We start from the raw sequence: 18817 nt of genomic DNA, 5'->3' as shown, positions 1-18817 counted from the left end.
GACTCCCCTTGCTGGCTCTGAAGGAGTAAGCTGCCATGCTGTGAGAGGGTGTGTAGCGAGGACCTGTGGGCAGCACCTGGTCAACAGTCAGCGAGAAACAGGAATCTCAGTCCTACAACTGCAAGGAGATCAAGTCCACCAACAACCTGAGGGAGCTTGGAAACAGGTCTTTTCCTGGTCGAGCCTCTGATGAGACCACAGACCCAGCCAACACCCAGAATGCAGCCCGATGAGAACCCAGATAAACAACAGAAAGTGTGAGATAATAAATATGTATGTTGTTTTGAGCCACTAAGTTTGTGGTAATTTATTACGGAGCACAGAAAACTAACAACAGTTGCCGGGGAGGAAAATATTGCAGCTTTGGGCTCAGAACAGGCCTCCCACTGGTGGCCAGGTGTGTAGGCCCCGGACCACAAGATCCAGTCAGACACCTGAGAGCAGCCACTGGCCAGCCAGGAGTGTTCTGTGCCGCTGAGAGCAAGGACCACCCTGGCACAGAGAAGTGGATATCCCCCGGAATAAGGCAGCTCAAAGTGAGTTGATGGGAGTGTAGCAGAGGTGAGAAGTGGATTCTGGATATCTTTTCAAGGTAGAACCTTCAAGACTTCCTTATGGACAGGTTGTGGGGTGTGAAGGAAGAAAGCAGGTGAAGATGACTCTAAGGGTTTCTTCCTTGGCAACTGGGAGAATGGATGAAGTTGCCACCACTAAGATCGGGAAGGCTGTGGGTGGCACAGGCTTGGGGGAAGATCAAGAATTCCGTTTCAGATGTGCTGAATTTGACATATCAAGCAGACATCCAAGTAGATACGTCGGTAGACAGTTTAATACATAGTTGAGCCTGTACTTCAGGAGATGGGGCTAGAGATGTAAATTAAGGGTTATCAGCTTCCAGGTGATATTTAAAGCGTGAGACTAGATGAGATCTCAATTAATTTAAAGAGAGAGCACTTAGGGACGAGCTTTGGGACTCTGATGAGGTTGGGAACAAAAGAGGAGAAAGCAGCAAAGGAGACAGGAAGAGTATCTGGGGAGGATGGAAGGAAACCCAGAGACCGTACTATCCCGGAAGTCAAATCAAGAATGCATTTCAAGAAGGAGGCTATGAGCCACCCTGTCAACTGCTTCAATTAACAAATTTATAATCTTCTCTTTAATTTACTTATCTTTTAGAAATCCCAAGAAGGAAATTGGATTTAATGCACCCTATGGAAACAGGTATGAGGAAATCTGTTCACATTTAATGTATGATTAACCTGTTCAGCGGGCCAATGATCAAATTAATCTGTGGATCTGGTTCAGAATAGTCTGGCTCCTTGAAAAGAAGTCACCTTCATGCTGCTGGGTCATTTCTCAGGAACGGCTGGGGCTAACCTGAACTAAAAAGAGCGCTGACCATCCCACGTCTTAGGGCCCTCACAGGCATACAGCTTTGGAGAGTCGAGAAGGGTTTATGTCCAGCCATTCCAAAGGGATTTTCTGAAAGGAAGAGGGAATAAAAGGGTATTATTGAGCAGAGATGTGATGTCCGGAAAGCCAAGAATGGGTAGAATAAAATGAATTCAAACGCTTAGAGTGTAGCAACGTAGTGTTAACCAGGCACAGTGGCCCTGACTGCTTAAGACACGGGAGAAGCAGCGGAGACACCAGAGCCCATCACATTGAAAACAGCCATCCCAACATGACAATTACTGCAGGACAGTGTCCTGCCTTGCATCCAGGAACTGAAAGAGAATATTAATAGAAAAAAACTGATGAAATACAAATAAAACCCACAATTTAGTTAACAGTAATGTACCCATATCCATTTCTTAGTTTTGACAAATGTATCATGGCAATGTAAAATATTAATGATGGGGAAATGCAGTGAAGGGCATATGGAAATGCTCTATAATTTCTTTATAACTTTCCTGTTAAATCTAAAATTATCCCTAAATAGAGTTTATTTTGAAAAAAGAAGGGAAGCCATTGTACATTGTGGGGATTTGTGTGTTTGCTTTGATTCTGTAGTATTTCTTCTCTGAGTCAGTGTCTCTAGTCTTAAACTATATCTACACTCCCTGCCTGACTATAATTCTCCAATGAGACCCCTCAAATCACATGAGGTCAAGGACTGAAGTAACTTGGTCTGGGGGAGAAAAGAATAATCTCCTTTGATGTGCCCCAACGTTAGGCACTGGAACAATCCAACAAGCAAACTCTGGGCTCTACGAATCAAACAGGGTTTCCCACAGGACAGGCATTCTCAGGAGCCAACCTCGGGATCGTAGGGAGTTCTCACAAATTCTGACTTCAGTGGTACAAGGTACGTCTGAGGCAAAGAGGCTTTGGAAACTCCCCCGGGATTCTAATGTGCAGTCAAAGTGAAGAACTGTCTGTGGTTACGGCCACTGTCACCACCACTCTGATTTTCCTTGGCAGGTAACCAAAGAAGTCATGAAAAAGAGAAAACAGAAAGAATGACCTGTAGAGACCGGTATGCAGACATGAAGAAGACAAACCTCCATGAAAAAGGAGCAGAGATAAAGGAAATACAAGATACCTTTCTCTATCCATGTCTCTTTGGGTCAAAAAAAAAACTCAAAAATACTTCCCGCTTATTTTCACTTTTTTTGTGTGTGTGGTAAAATATACAAAACATTTACTGTCTTAACCATTTCGAAGTGTGCAATTCAGTGTCATTAGGTAGATTCACGTTGTTGTGCAAGCATCACCCCCTCTCCATTTCCAGAACATTTTCATCATCCCCAACAGTCCTCGTTTGTTTGACACCTTACAAATAGGACTTGGGCCAAACACTGAATGTGAGCAAGAAGGAAATTTAAACACATGCTTGTCAAACAAACACATGGAAGCAGATCCAGACACCGCGCATCTGTGCACACACCTTTCCTCAGGGCAGGGTAGGAGGGCAAATAGCCCGCGCGCTAACGTGCCTTAGAGGTCAACACACCTGGCCACAGAAGTCAGAGTCATTTAAGACCCTAGTAAAGACCGCCTCCTCTGTGCCACACTGACCTGATGACTCATCCACAAACACCCACTGTCATAGAAACTGTGTGCAGACTCAGCGCTGTGCCCCGAGATCCTCACGCATGACAACTCTCCCGTCTGCCAAGCCTTGTGTGGTCCCTCCCCAGGCAGCGGGTCAGAAGGTCAATGGAGGAAGGTGAACGTGAAGGTCCATAAACAATGAGTGAAAGGATTTTTTTTTATGAGAACACATGATCTAGACACTTTGTTCTCAATAAAAGATACAGAAATGGCCTTGGTGTGCATCAAGGAATATGCTCCCTCCTATTTCTCTTCCAGCACAGCCATGCCAGGCGCCCTGCCTCATTCCCGTGTCTGAGAGCAACGTGGCTGCAGACGCACTGGGCTCCACCGTAAGTCACGGTGCAGCAGTGACGCTCAAGGGCACGTGCCACGTCACTACGGTGTTGGAGGGACAGCCATCATAAACTGGGCAGTTTCTATCTCAGTCGTTACTAGGAATTCCAGAGCACGGTTGCCAAATCTTCTAATTTTTTTTTAAAAAATAAGTCATTAAACTGTGCTTTAATGTCAGCCACAACTATCACATTTTGGCTCCAAACCATGTTATGTAGGCCAAGATATCTGAGATTGAATTTGACCTCTGAGCCACCAGTCTCTGGCTTCTGGGTTACATGCACAGAGCTACAAATATGAGTCACAGGAGGCTGCATGTCAGGGAAGAGATAAGAAGGAACAGATTATCTATTTGTATCATAATAAGAATTACGAACCCTTAAACTCAACCCAGATATTTCATTCCTTGGAATGACTCAACAGGTTCTTCTCCCTGGTGCCCCCACGATCCAACCAGACCATGGCCAGTACATGTACACAGCCCCCTGTCTGCAGTCACAGTGGGTGGGTCACAACCACTTATTAAGGCGAGAACATGTCTGCAGGCAACGATTGTAATGCTATGAATGCTTTAATATTTAAAATTATCGCAGGCAAAAGGGTTAACCCTCAAATTATTCTGACGAAATGCCGAGCCGTAAGTTGAATACTCGTTTTGGTCTCGTGGCAGATCTGAGATCAGGCAACTAAAAAACAAGTGCCCGTGGAAAAATTATTGTAAACTATACTTTCAAATAATAAACGTGCGAATAAAAACTTCATAACACTACTTTTAAATAATAAACATGTAAGAGATCTCACTGCAGCTCATCAAGTCCTTAGATAGCTTCAAAGACCATGAGTTTAAACATCTTCTTTTTCCCAGGACACGAAGCGGAGTTTGAACTTGAGTTATGAAAAGAAAGGAGAGAGAATGTGCAGTTCATCAGTAAGACTACTTTTGTTTCATTTAGGAATAATCAGAAGAAAAAAAGGGTAACAAACACAAATTTAGATTACTAGGCACTTCTCCAACTAGAATAAAAATATTACTAAATTACAGAAACAAATTCTCTCTCTCTGGGAAACAGGAAGACATTTTAAGATAGTCCCCCAAGGCAACACCAGGCTCAAGTAGGATGATCAGAATGGCTTTCATTTTTTCTTAAGGAGTAAGATGGGGGGGGTGGGGACGGAAATTAGCCACAGATCTGAAAAAAGATTTGTCAATCAAAGAAAAGGAAGCCTTATTCTAGTTTCATTCGCTTATGTAAAACCAGTAACAATAAAAACATCTATTCATGTATTCATGTTTTCATCACTTTCTTGACCACTGACCATATATGCCGTACATAAGGCATTGCATTAGATTCTGCCCTTAAGAAACTTGTACTCTAAGGAAAGAGGAAGGCTACATAAACAAAAGTGCAAGGAGAGTTCAGTTATTTCCACTGTCAGGGATCAGACATTGTTTAAAAAAAACCAAGGAGCATATAAGCTGAGACTCTGAAGCTGGGTGGAATTAGTGATGGGACAATGGCTAAAAGGCACCAAGAACAGAAATTAGTAAGGATCTAGAGGTGGCGTGAGTTATTTGATGGAAAAAATAAGTAGGTCAGTTTGGAAAAACACACGTGAAGGGTTGTTTATTATAGTTCAGTAAACATCAGCCTAGTGACTGTATGGACGAATTTGCTGTTAGGATGAATCTGAGATTGAGGCTCTGCAGTATGTAGAGCAGAAAAGTAAGAAACAAGGTTGGAAAGAAAGGTTGTGCGGGTGTTGCTACAGGATGGGACTGCACTTCATTTTGAGGTCAAGGAAAGTCACAGATGGTCTGAAATAAAAAATACTAAATTACGGATTTTAGGAAGGTTAAAACAGCACTATGTATAATGTAGGAAGAGGGGAAGAATATTTTAGGAGAGCAGAAACGAGAGCTGAGCTAAGACTGTTGTAGAGAGAGTGGATGAATAAGAGAGATTTTAGGTATTTCTTGTCTCTGCAATTTGGTGGTGGCTGTGATGTGGAATAAACAGCTCCTCCGAAAGATGCTCTCAGAACAATGAGGAAAAGATTTCAGGTAATTTTTATGACCTCCTCTTTTCAAAATGAACCAAATCTACCAAAAAAAAAAAAAATGAGGCTGCTGGAGTCAAAAGTTACCCCTAATATTGAAGCTTAGGAAATGCATGAAGAAAATACAGCCGAGTAAACAAATCCTACTAAGTCTTTAAATAAGGCACCTAACTATAGAGTTCACCAGGGGAGTTCTAAAGTAGGGAGGAGAAGAATTAACCCATTGCCTTTTCTTCTAATTTTCCCTTCCTCATTCACCAACATACACTCACCACTTCTGTTGGTAAGGGTTTGGTATCACCGAGAACATTCTGGAATTGATGGGGGAAGGTGTGCAAATGATACCCGAACCAAACACTCTCTTGAGCACTGCCAAGGGGGTGCAAGTCACCATGGGCACCTAACTATCCAGTTCTGACTGCTATTTATTCTAGAGAAAATGTTGCCACATCCTGTCTCACAGGCCCCCTGGTAGGTAAAAGCATCAGTGACTAGCACAGCACAGTAAAGTTCACCATTAACCTTAAAAGGCAAGAGGAAAACAAACCAGCCTTACCCCACTGGTCCCCGTAGGATGTGCCTGTGAAAGAATTTCAACCCCCACCAACCTGAACTACAGAAAAGAGAACCACAAGGAATGAGATTTGGGGCAAACTCTTGCTCTCTCTGGAATCCTGTAAGGCTCCTCATTTACTCTGAAAGATACGGAAAGGACTAATATTTTAGTATTTGTGCATAAATAATACCTTATCCCAACCTAGCACTGAATAAAACCAGGGCTGCCGGATATTATTTGATTCATGAAAGTCAATAATCAGCAAACAAAATAACACACGAACGCTCTTCCTAAGACTCTCATGGGCCATGTCCAGGTTGAGTGACAGGAAGTCTCTTCTCTATCAATATTTAATGCACATGCATGCTCTAATTCAAGTTTGATTATCCTTTCCTCCTTTACTAGCTCTCCCTACCTACACCCTCTAGTTCAGTCCGATGATTTAAATGTTCTATATCTTCACTGCCCAATACTGTAGCCACCACCCACTTGTTACTACCGGGCACCTAAACTGTGGCTCAGTACAACTCAGGAACTGAATTTTTAATTTTGCTTAATTTTAATTAATTTACATTTAAATAGCTACCTGAGGCTAGCAGCTATATAACAGAAAAAACACAGCTGCACTCTGTTTTTAAACTTTAACATGAACACAGACATCACTTGGGATCTTGTGAAGATGAAGATGCGGATTTAGCAGGCCTGGGAACCTGCATTTCTCAGGGGCTCCCCGGTGATGCCTGCTGGTGCATGAACCCTACTTGGAGTTGCAAGACTCTACCTGTTTCAGGAAGCATCAGTGTGACACAGAAGCTTCATGGGTCAGTGGTCTCCAAATTCTTTGATCACACACCCTGTCAGTAAAAACTTCTGAATACTAACTGCTCTACCAACATTTTACATATGTTATAAAACAATACATGTAGAAGTTTGAAAAGATCAGAAACAGGTGAAATAAGCAATATTTAAAAAGTAAAATCACAATAAGTTCATATTATTAATAACTAGTATGTCAAGGCATAACATACACTTGAAATGACATCCACTGTTAACAATAGTGTAAGTAAATCCACATTTCAAAACGTCTTCTTGATGAGTTTAATTTCTTTGGCCATCTTGTGTCTGATATGAATAAGTAAGCATTGATTATTTTTTAAATCTCACTAACGAAGCTCTTATGAACAGCTGGAGATAGGTCAGTGGGTTATTTGAGTGTGTGTGTGTGTGTGTGTGTGTGTGTGTGAGAGAGAGAGAGAGAGAGAGAGAGAGAGAGAGAGAGAGAGAGAGAGAGAAGGAGGAGAAGGAGGATTTTACATTTATATTACTGATATTTTCTTCAATCTGCAATCACTTTACAGAAAAATTGTAAGCCATATGTATATTGCATGGGGGTTAATATAGTTAAAACTACAAAAAATAATCCACAAATACACTCCACTGAGTTCTGGATTGAAAGTATTCCTCTGAACCCAGCCTCCCCCAGGTCCCCTGCTGCTTCCTATACACAGGTAGCCTCTGATATCTGCAGCCAGCCAGGGGTACCGCCTTCACAACGAATGTTAAATATTAATAATGTATAATTTCTCTAGTTTTTCAATATACATAAATATATATAGAAACTTCAGTTCTCCTTCAACAAAGGTATGTCTTCCCCGCTTTGGTAACAACTGGTGTAGACAGTACATAGCATTTTCAGAATGATCACAACGCTCTGAAATAAAAATTTCCTTCTGACAATGAATTCTATACTCTTGAAAACACAAATATTGAATTTCTATGCTCTTAGAAATTCTTCTTAAATTAGTATGTAGGTATAATTATAATTTCAGTCGGGTTTACTGGGAACTGAGGAAAACCACTTTAGACTTTATATGGAAAAAATTAATGTGCAAAAGTAGCCAAATCCTAAAAAAGAAGAATAGTGCCCTACTGGATAATATACACTGCAGATCCATTGTAATCCAAATAGCATTATATTAGCACAAAAATCAATAAAAAAATCAAGGAAGACTCTGGAATAGATGAGGTGTATATATAGAAATCCAGCCTATAATAAAGGTGGCATTTCATCCAGTGGCAGTTAGGTTAATGTAATAAACGCTATTGGCAATGATAGTTATCTGGAAGAAAATACCTCATGTCCAAACTCTATCCCGTGGTTCTCAAGTGGGAGCAGTTTGCCTGTCAGGAGACAGCTGGTAATGTCTGGAGACATTTCTGATTGTCAAAATGCAGAGGCGGGGAGGAGGGATGTTTGCTAGGCATCTAGTGGGTGGAGGCCAGGATGCTGCTAAATGTCCTACAGCACACAGAGAGTCCCCCACACGAAGACCTATCCAGCCCAAAATGTCAGTAGCTAAAAATTATACATTGAGAAATCCTCCCCTAACTCTCACCCTAATGTATATCATGAAGCAATGAACAAGAACTCTCCCTAGCCACAGCAATAAATACATGGTAGCTATTTTGACTATTACCATAAATGATAAATCATATTAGGAAGTGCCTGCAAGCATATTAATGATTTTTTCAAGAAAAGTGTGCTTTTGTTCGGAGTAAGATCCAGGTGGCTCCACCGAGTTTAGGGGATTTAAACTATAGAAGTTTGAGGATGAAAATTTCAACAAGCCAGGTAGGTTATAAACCTCCCTAGAGCAGGGACTGTGCTCATCTCGTCGTCTCTAACAAAGGCTATGGCCTTAGAACATACAAGACAAAGACACCTGGTAAATACGTTTTGATTTCGTTTTTAGGGCACAGGGAAAAGGATGCACTAATGACCTTCGAACTAGCATTTGCCTAGGACCGTTTTAGTGCAGAAACTGACAAGACCCAGCCAGCCTGTTGAATGGAGCCATCTGGGGAAACCCCCAAATACTTTGCAGTGGCAGCCCTATGTCCTGAAACCAAACGGGGAATAACCAGGCCTGTGGTCCCATAGGCTGCCATGGGGACTGGAGATGCCGCAAAGCCCACTGGATTCTGGGAATTCTCTGAGAACACTCAATAAGCTCCAGGCTCCTGAGCCTCAAAGATGGAACTTAAGCCCATAACCACTCACACCCCAGACTTCAGCACTGAGAAGTCATTAACAACTTCTTCAACCTAGTTTTCCTAGGATATAAAATGGGGATGTGGGGATAAGGAAAGATAATGGTACCTTTCAGCTACAAAACAGAGTAAGTCTAACCCTCTGCTGATCGCACAATAATGTTTTCAACAAATACTAACAACCAAAACAACCATCACGAGGGCATAGTGAGAATACATTGTAACCCTTAACACATAAGGAAGGAAACGCAAGTGCTCTCAGACCCTCAGAAAGCAGGTGTTGTATGCATACGAGTTACTCTTTTGGTTTTTAAAGTCTTTGTAGCCATTTTAAGTTCGTGTGGATGAACAGGAAGCAAATGAAATGAGGTACTCCCCTAAATCATATTTATAGCAATCACCTCTTTGTAACATGGTTCTATCTTTCAACCATCTAAAAATTATAGAAAACAGCTAGATAGATGATAGAGATAATCATTATATCAAAATCTCAAGACACTGAAACCACTCATAATGTACTGAGATGGGTCCAAAGTTATTTCTCACCTGCTGCTGCACCCATAGCTGGAAATGTAAAATTCAATTAGAACTAGTCTTTTCTAGGACCCATCCCCTGGTGAAACCCATTACATCTTTCTCAGCTTGAAAAACCACACATAACCTAAGTTGTCTCTGATTGACAAAGAAGAGAAAAAACAAAAAAAAGAGTTTGCCAGGAATACTTCAAGTAAGACAATCTAGGTTCCTAAATTGAATATGGGATAGCCATGTAAATACAAAAGTCTAAGACTTTAGTAAAATTATTTACAACTACATTACCTACACTGCGTGCATATGGACCTCAAAACAGTAAGTGCCCCTATGGTCCACCTGCAATGCCACAGAAATCAATCTTCCTAGAGAGTCCAATTTTATTTCAAGATCGTGTGTATGTGTGGAAGCAGGGAGCTTTTATTTATTTTACTTTAAAACAAATACAGGCATTTCATTGTATTGTAGTGTTTGCGTAAGTTTTAAGATCAATAGGAAATTTCAAAGAAACTTTGTGCTTGTGTTTCTGTGTTTTGGGTCCCTGTTCACTGCTCTCTGCCATTCCAAATTACTTCTGGGGAAAGACCTGAAATCACTAGTTTGCGAATTCTCTGAGGAAACAAAATCTATACTAATAAAAGGGTAATATGCTAATTAGACAGGGTTGACTGGACATCTTCTGGTCGCCCGGTCCTCCTTCTGGATAAAGCCATGGTGGCGGGGGCCGAGGCAGAGGAGGTTAGGGGCGATCAGGCCAGCAGGGGAGCAGTTAGGGGTGATCAGGCCAGCAGGGGAGGGCAGTTAGGGGTGATCAGGCTGGCAGGCAGAGGTGGCTAGGGGTGATCAGGCAGGCAGGCAGAGGGGTTATGGGCCATCAGACAGGCATGCAGAGGCAGCTAGGGGCGATCAGGCAGGCAGAGGGGTTAGGGGTGATCAGGCAGGCAGGCAGAGTGGTTAGGGGCAATCAGGCAGGCAGAGTGGTTAGGGGTGATCAGTCAGGCAGGCAGGTGAGCAGTTAGAAGCTAGCAGTCCCAGATTGCGAGAGCGATGTCCGACCAGCAGTTAGACATCCCCTGAGGGCTCCCAGATTGGAGAGGGTGCAGGCCGGGCTGAGGGAACGCCCCCCCCCCCCCCGCCATGCACGAATTTTGTGCACTGGGCCTCTAGTAAGTAAATAAATAATCAAACATGGGAAGAGACACAGACGATCAAGGACAGGTTGGGGTGGGGGAAGAATGAGCTTTCAGGCAAACAATACACCTCTCTCTCTCTCTCTCTCTCTCTTGCCACTGGGATAAAGGTGGATGTGCCTTGGAGAGAGAAAAAGAATAGCTAGGCAAGCCATTTAGGGGTGTGGATTGGAAAAAACCCCACTCTCTTTCCCCAAGAGAATGTGGCTTTACGCTGGCATATTTGATCGGAAAGTGCAAACACAATAATTAACAGTGAATCCTGAAGCTTCAACACAACAGAAAAGGGTGTCACTCCACATGAGATGGGAAAATAGGGGGAATGCATTCAGGTAGTCCAGTGACGCTGGACAGCTCTGCGGGGGGCAGGATGGCTGTCCAGAGAGCTAATCAAGTTCTCCAAACACCTCGGGAAGCCTGAGAAAACTGATGGAAGGATGATACCACACCGGCAAGGAGGGGCAGCCGCCAGCCAAGAGTGGGGTACCGGAGTCCAAAATGACGATCTCCGGGCTAAACAAAACCTTCGCATTCCCTGCTCTGATTTAAGAAAAGAACTTTGAATCCACCTTCCTCGATTTCTGCTCCCCGGGAACACACCAGCTGCTGCGTTTTCTCCACCACAGTAACACATGTCAATCACTGCCAAGCCCAGCGTCACTTTTCCTCCCCATGTGTGATTCCGACAACCAGCACGCTCCAGGGCTGAACCCCAGCCTGGCGTATGAGCATTTTCTAGGGCACACCCCGGTAGGCGCTACCACCCCCTGCGTATTTCGTTTAATTATGAAACCTCTTTCTAGATGCCCTAGAATTCTCCCAAGAGTCGGGGTAATTGGTAGAAATTAGCCACAAGGCCACTTAAAGAGGACACTCGCGACGATAATTTTTATGAGAATTTTCATTTTAGTTCCAATATAATTTTGTACTTTCCCAGTGTTGCCCTTTTCAAATGCCAAAGAAAATGTTCGTGTTATCATATGGGCTATCACATAGGCGATGTAATGCATTTGTACTCCACTTAAGGTCCTAAGATTTGTACCCCTTTGAAGGCCATCCTTTGGATGTTTTTTAAAATGGAAAAAAAAAACAAAAACCCACACTGAAAAATAATATCCCTTGTGGAAAATCACTGTTATTTGGACAATGAAAGGATCGTGTGTGTGTGTGTGTGTGTGTGTGTGTGTGTGTGTGTGTGTCTGTGTGTCTGTGTGTACACCACTAGTTGGGTTCATGCTGTGTGAATGCATTATCAAGGTGCACTTTGGGTACTGGCAAATGTGTAAACCCAAAACAGACCCATCTTGCCCTGAATGTATGGTCCTTCAATGAATGATGGAGCAAAATTCCAGGGCCTGGTATTATCCCACTCAAGTCAGGAAAATTCTATTGAGCAACACCTACTCAGCACCTGGCACTCTAAGTAAGCAACGGGAATCCAAAGATGAAAGAAGATTTAGCAAGGGGGAGAGGGGAGGGTAGACACATGAAAACCAGTAACAAGAGCATCTGAGAAGTCGGATGAGTGCGTGGGTGGAAGGGGGACTAGGCAGTTCAGAGTGGGGAGCAACTCCACGGAAGCGAGCATCCGAAATCTTCAAGGCTGCAAGACAGCAGCCAGCGGGGTGGGGTTGGGAGGGACACCATGTTATTTTGAAAAAGCGAGGCAATGGTTTAAAAAGACCAGTTTTCACCTAAAAATCCAGATTTCTGGCTCTTGAAAAAAAGTTCAAGTTTCGGCAACACTTGGCAACAATGGGCAGAGTTAGCACCGGCTCTCCAATCCACAACAGTCCCTCCTGGAGAAGCCTGGCCCTCGGGGCACCTGAGTGTGCAGGCCCTGACTTCCAATGAAGGCCGTGTTCAAGCGTTCAGATTCCCGACCTCAAGAGGGGGAACCAACGGTAAAGCTGAGCACTCTCTGGGATTTGCTTTCCTGGAAATAAAAGCCAAAAGCCAACTGAACTGTCTCTCTCTGCATCCATCGCTTGACACTGGGTGGCCCGAGCTGACTCATTCAGCTTGCTGACACGGTCCGAGAGGAAAGACTACTCAGACTCCAAGCAGATGGTCAATTTGGGACAGAGCAATTCACTTGATGAGCACCGCTCTCGGCAAGCCACTGCATCTCTGAGACCACCAGACGCATCTAGGATAGCAAACCCGGGCTCAGTAAGCAACACCGAAGTGGGCCGGTCCTCCTGGGTTTGCCATGGCCTCACACAGCTCAGACTTCTCTCCTGGCTCCTAACCACCCTGCGAACACCTCCCAGTGGACATCCTGCCACCAGCAACTGCCACAAACGTGATACAACCAAATTAATGTTGTTCCCCTTCTCCTGTGGTAGATGCTTTCCGTGTTCCACCCAGGTCCCCTCCGAGCGGGGGCCCCTCCCGGCTCTGTGTGTCCCTCAGTTTCTGCATGACTTGGAGTCTTCTTTGGCTATTCGAATTGCTTCACCTGGATGTGCCCTAGACCTGGACGTGTCTGGAGCAGCTCATGGCGAGTGGCTCTCGGGTGCAGGAGGGTGGAGTCCAGCTGCCCAGCCTCAAGGTAGACTCACCACTTCCCCCTGTCTCAGGCTGAGGCGTTGCACCCTGATGGCTTCCTCCCTTTCCCTATCCTATGTCTCCCCTCCTAACTGATTCCTCTTGGGAGAATTTCCTTAAGGATCCTATCAGGGTCCGCTTTTGGGAAAACCCATCAGACACATCCCTTTCCCCATCACTGCCCCTTTCCAGTTAATCCTCCCAGTTTTTCGGAGTCAAAAGCTGACTCATATTTTGATGCGTCGTCTTCTTCCATGCTGTCCCTTTCCAGCTAAACATTAAATCCAGTATTTCCTCTTATGACATATCTCACATCTGTCTTCCTTAGCTTTTTACTACAATCGACTCTAATTACTGATCATCTCCCACCACAACTATCGCCATGTTTTCTCAACTTGCATTTCTTCCCCTCTTAAGCTTTTGAAAACTCAGTACCTCTAATGGTTGCTCCTCTAAAACAAAACAAAACAAAACAAAACAAAACAAAACAAAACAAAACAAAACAAAACAAAACAAAAATATTGCACTGGTTCCCCAGTGCCTTCAGGATAGAGTCCAAACTCCTCAGCTCGCCTGTCAGAGGACTGCTGGATCCAGGCCCCATGATTCTCCCCATTTCCCTCCGGACCTCGTGCTCCAGTCGCCCCCCATCATCCGTGGTCAACTTTCCCAGGCTCCTGGCTCCCCTAGGCCAGCGTCCCGAGGGACAGTGTCTCGCCACTTGTGCCCTGTTCAAATCTACCCATCCTTCCAGACCAGAGCAAAGGAAGAGCCTCCTCCCTCCTAGAGCAAATTCCAGGTGAGAGGTGAAAACGGAGACCCACATAATTTGCATATAGACTTTACATTCCCCTAGTAGATAAGTTTCTTGAGAGCTGGGAGCGCTTTAGAATCATCTCTGCCTAGTGAAGCTACATCACACATGTTTATCTTAGAAAAATCTAACTGAATGGGAGGAACATTTACCACTTAAAACGGTGCCAGTTATTCTACTCAGCCAGCAGATGTGCCCCAGAATGGATGTGAGACAGGAGGCGTGGAGATGCTGTTTCCTCAGTCTCAGTTCCCACACACACCTCCCTAGGTGCAAGCATCTCAGCACCCTAGGTGTGATTCTAATGAGCACTCCCTACAAACCCCAACCAACTTACTTCCCCTCGGGGCTCATTGTTGGACACATCAATCTGGTCTAGTCCTGAAGGAAAACATGCATCGGTCAGGTAGAGAGATGTTACGGTATTACATTTCATGGGCAATTAAAGAGATTTTCAAGGGCAGTTTCAATTGTATGCATTTTTCCCGCCTCCCAACAGGGCTTCACCCTCTCCATTAGCTGCAGTTCCGCTGTGTGTCCCACCCCCTGACCCCAGGCCAAAATGTCGACAGCGCTGACAAATGTCCTGGTCCTCTGTACCATCTAAGGTATTATTCCAGGGGACCTGGACTCAAATAACTTCAACCCATTAGTGATGAAAAACACATCACTGACACCTTGTACTAGCTCGATGTGTGAACAGTGACAATTCAACAGCTGAAAAATTAATTGGCACAAAGCATTTTTGTACTTACGTCTACAACCATCAACGACCTAGAATTAAACCCACACTCATGAAACATCAGCAGTGACATTTTAATAACCGACTTCTCTTAGCCATCATGTTTTGAGATCTTTGGCAACTTATTCTAAGGAACACTGCCCAGAAAAAAAAAATGAAGGACAACTTAACTGTATTTAGAATTCAGAGAAAATGCAATAATATTGTCTGTTAAAAATCACTCAGTGTCCCAAAGAAAGAGTAGAGAGAAGGAAGTACAAACTCTCTACTTATTCTCATTTGGCTATTCATTCTTGAATCCGTTTTCAAAGTAACTGACTTTAAATTCAACACACTTAGGCTTAAGAACAATTTATAACTAGATGTGTGATTTGGCCTGCCATCCTAAAATGAAATGACATTTATAAGAATTTTCAAAAGAAAGGATCAGGCAAATTTTCATAGATTTAAGTGAAATTTGTCAAAATGATAGAGGGCTCAGGGAAATGTTACTGTACCGAGCTTTGGGAATGACTCATTAATAATCCAGTTAGACTGTCAATGATGCTCTCAAATTACCCCAAACTCCACTAGAAAACATTTCATTATAAGACAAATAAAATCCTCCCACCGCTTGTGCATCATTCCTATGTTCGCCCGAAAGGAACCAGGTCCAAATTAAAAGCTACTTCTCCCAGGGACATTTCCTTAGTTTCCTTTCCCGCAGGAGGTGACTTCTCCTTTTCCCAGACTCCCATGGTCGGATGCCTTATTTTCTCAGTTAAACCGTAGATGCCTGGAAGGCAGGCTCCATACTCAGGTGAACCTTGCACCTGTACCCTCCGGCGTCCCATGACGTAGAGCTCCTAGCATGTCCCTTACAAAGAATACAAGCTCAGTAAGTGTAAATGAAGGAATGTAAGCTTGCATGGTTTTGTTCTTTTTTCCTGGTCTTGCTGTAGACCCTGAAACCTAGTCATTTGCCAAAAACTTTATGTTCACCTTTCAAACACATTAAAGTTGATATCCAAGTTTCAAGTAGTCATCCCATGGTGATTCTCGCTCATGAACTTGATCTGGACTGACAGTAATCTAGAAAGTTTATCTACACCTCTTTCAATGCGGGCGACTTACAAAACATTAACTAGGCATTTACTTCCTCTTGGAGAGTGAAATCATTTCATTTAACAGCATCTACAGCTGTCAGAACTTTGGCAGACTTCGTGAAAAATATCATCTTAACTGTCTGATTAAAAATTAATCACATAAGATTTATTTTGTTTTGTTTCTACTAAACTCCCTAAAGAGAAGGTTCTGTTGTGGGATTTTTTGATTGTTTAATTTTAATAGTGTGGGGTATTTTTCTCATGATGAAAAAAAAAAAAAAAGGTTATTGCATTTGCAAGGAGAGAAAGTGCCTGTACTTTAAAATTATACTGTATAATGAAATGCTTGCTTTTCCACTCTTCCCACACAATACTGACAGGGAATGGAAGTGGGCAAATTCTCTTGGTCATTTTGCCGTAAGAATGGTAAATTGCCATTTTCATTACCGTACTTGGTAAATTACCAAACTTTTGCAATTTCTTTAAAACAAAAAACAAGATTGGGGGCGGGGGGGGGGGGGGGAGCAGTTTCAAAGAAGACCCAGCACAAAGTTGTACAAGGAATTTCTTGTATCTACAATGTTCATTACATCATCCTGGTGGGTAGTCCAGGCACTCTGGACTAGAGTGAACTCAAACCCACAGAGAATGCATCTTCTCTTTTTTGAAAACCCCCCTGCACGCCAGTCTTTCATTCTTCTTAATAGCTTGACCCATTTTCCCCTTCTAGAAAGTAAGCTCATTAGGTACCTTGACAAATACCTCAACGTCTGGGTCTGAGCTTCCTCGCCTTTAAAATGGAAATAAAAATAGTATCTAATTTCATAGGCTGATTACGAGGATGAAATGACACTCATAAAGCCTGGCACACAGCGGATGCTCAATAAGTGTCATCATGCATGTCTCATGGGGAACCTCAAACCACCATGGCTTCCAGAACCATTTCCTCTTGTGATTGACCCAGATATTGATCCACAGCCAATCAACATAAAGAAACAAATATGCCCAAAAGGCAGATGTTAAAAAACAACAAGTTTCACTCTACAAATACCATGGTAATTCTGGACATTAGCAAAGGCGTATGTCATCTCTCACTTCAAATTCTAATGCACATTGGCTCAGACTAAGAACCCCAGAGCCTGACCAGCCGTGAAGAAATGGACTCTGCTCGGCAGCAAAGAGGAGCCCATCTTAGCCACACAGCCTCCCGCCTCTGTCTGTCCCTCCTGAGCTCACCAGCCCAACGTTTGTCCACTTGGCAAACCAACTTGTTAAAAGAGAGAAAAAGAAATAGTTACTCTGTACTCTCCCTCCTTTTAAACTATGGTCCATGTTGTCATTCTTCCTATGATAGATGGCCAAGGTCAGATCTGTTTCCCTTGCCAGACTTTATTTCAATTGTGTGTTTTTTTTTACAAAAGCAGCAAAAACATACTGTGTTTTCTATCCCACCTTCATTGTTTTAAAAAATATATTTAAAATTAATATTGTTCCTTTTGAGAAACCAACCTCCATCTCTCTTTTTCTAATTAGATTCAATAAAAATATAACAAGAGGAAACATTCAACTGGTCAAGCCATCCTGAGAAACATCCTCCAAGCCCTGAAAGCCAAAATCGAGACCAAATCAATTACAGCAATAGATTCAGGTGGGTTTTGTTTTTCCTCCTAAGGGATTCACAGAATTTATGTTGGGCTCAAAATGGTCAAGTATGTCTAGAGTTTGGGGAAAACCATTAAGTTTGTATGTAGCCTAAAAAAATGAGTGTGTTTTTCTAGCCATGCTTTTCAGATTATACTACTACTAGAGGCCCGGTGCACGAAATTTGTGCACGGAGGGGGGTTGTCCCTCAGCCCAGCCTGTACCCTCTCCAATCTGGGACCCCTTGAGGGATGTCCGACTGCCCGTTTAGGCCCGATCCCACCTAAACGGGCAGTCGGACATCCCTCTCACAATCCAGGACTGCTGGCTCCCAACTGCTTGCCTGCCTGCCTTCCTGATTGCCCCTAACCACTTCTGCCTGCCAGCCTGATCACCCCCTAACCACTCTGCTGCCAGCCTGTTTGCCCCCAACTTCCCTCCTCTGCCGGCCTGGTCACCCCTAACTGCCCTCTCCTGCAGGGTTGATCACCTCCAACTGCCCTCCCTTGCAGGCCTGGTCCCTCTCAACTGCCCTCCCTTGCAGGCCTGGTCCTTCTCAACTGCCCTCCCTTGCAGGCCGAGTGCCTCCCAACTGCCCTCTCCTGCTGGCCATCTTGTGGTGGCCATCTTATGTCCACATGGGGGCAGGATCTTTGACCACATGGGGGCAGCTATACTGTGTGTTGGAGTGATGATCAATCTGCATATTACTCTTTTATTAGACAGGATAGAGGCCTGGTACAGGGGTGGGGGCCAGCTGGTTTGCCCTGAAGGGTGCCCCTGATCAGGGTGGGGTTCCCTTGGGGCGTGGGGCGGCCTGAGCGAGGGGCCTGTGGTGGTTTGCAGGCCGGCCACGCCCCCTGGCAACCCAAGCGGAGGCCCTGGTATCTGGAATTTATTTTCCTTCTACAATTGAAACTTTGTAGCCTGGAGCGGAGCCAAGCCTGGGGCTCCCTCCGCGGCCGGCAGCCATTTCTGTTGGGGTTATAATTGAAACTTTGTAGCCTTAAGCGGGCGGGCCCGGCCAGGGTGTGCGGAAAGCTTTGCTTCCCCTGTTGCCAGGAGCAACGCTGGCCTGCTCTCTCAAGCTCCATTCTGCCACCATTTCTGTTTGAATTTCTTTACCTTCTATAATTGAAACTTTGTAGCTTGAGTGGAGGCTTAGGCCTGGCAAGGGCAGGCGGAAAGCTTGGCTTCCTCTGTTAC

At 44.0% G+C, this 18817-nt stretch overlaps 1 protein-coding gene across 1 annotated transcript in view; it reads right to left on the bottom strand.

Annotated features, from left to right (window-relative positions):
• The window catches only part of RFTN1 (raftlin, lipid raft linker 1), a 173851-nt gene that overhangs the window by 86622 nt on the left and 68412 nt on the right, over nt 1-18817 (bottom strand). The window lies entirely within an intron of this gene.

This window comes from Cnephaeus nilssonii (genome assembly GCF_951640355.1).
Source record: "Cnephaeus nilssonii genome assembly, chromosome: 17".
NCBI lineage: Eukaryota > Metazoa > Chordata > Mammalia > Chiroptera > Vespertilionidae > Cnephaeus > Cnephaeus nilssonii.
The sequence above is the reverse complement of the archived record's forward strand: the minus strand, read 5'-3'. Positions and strand labels throughout refer to the sequence as shown.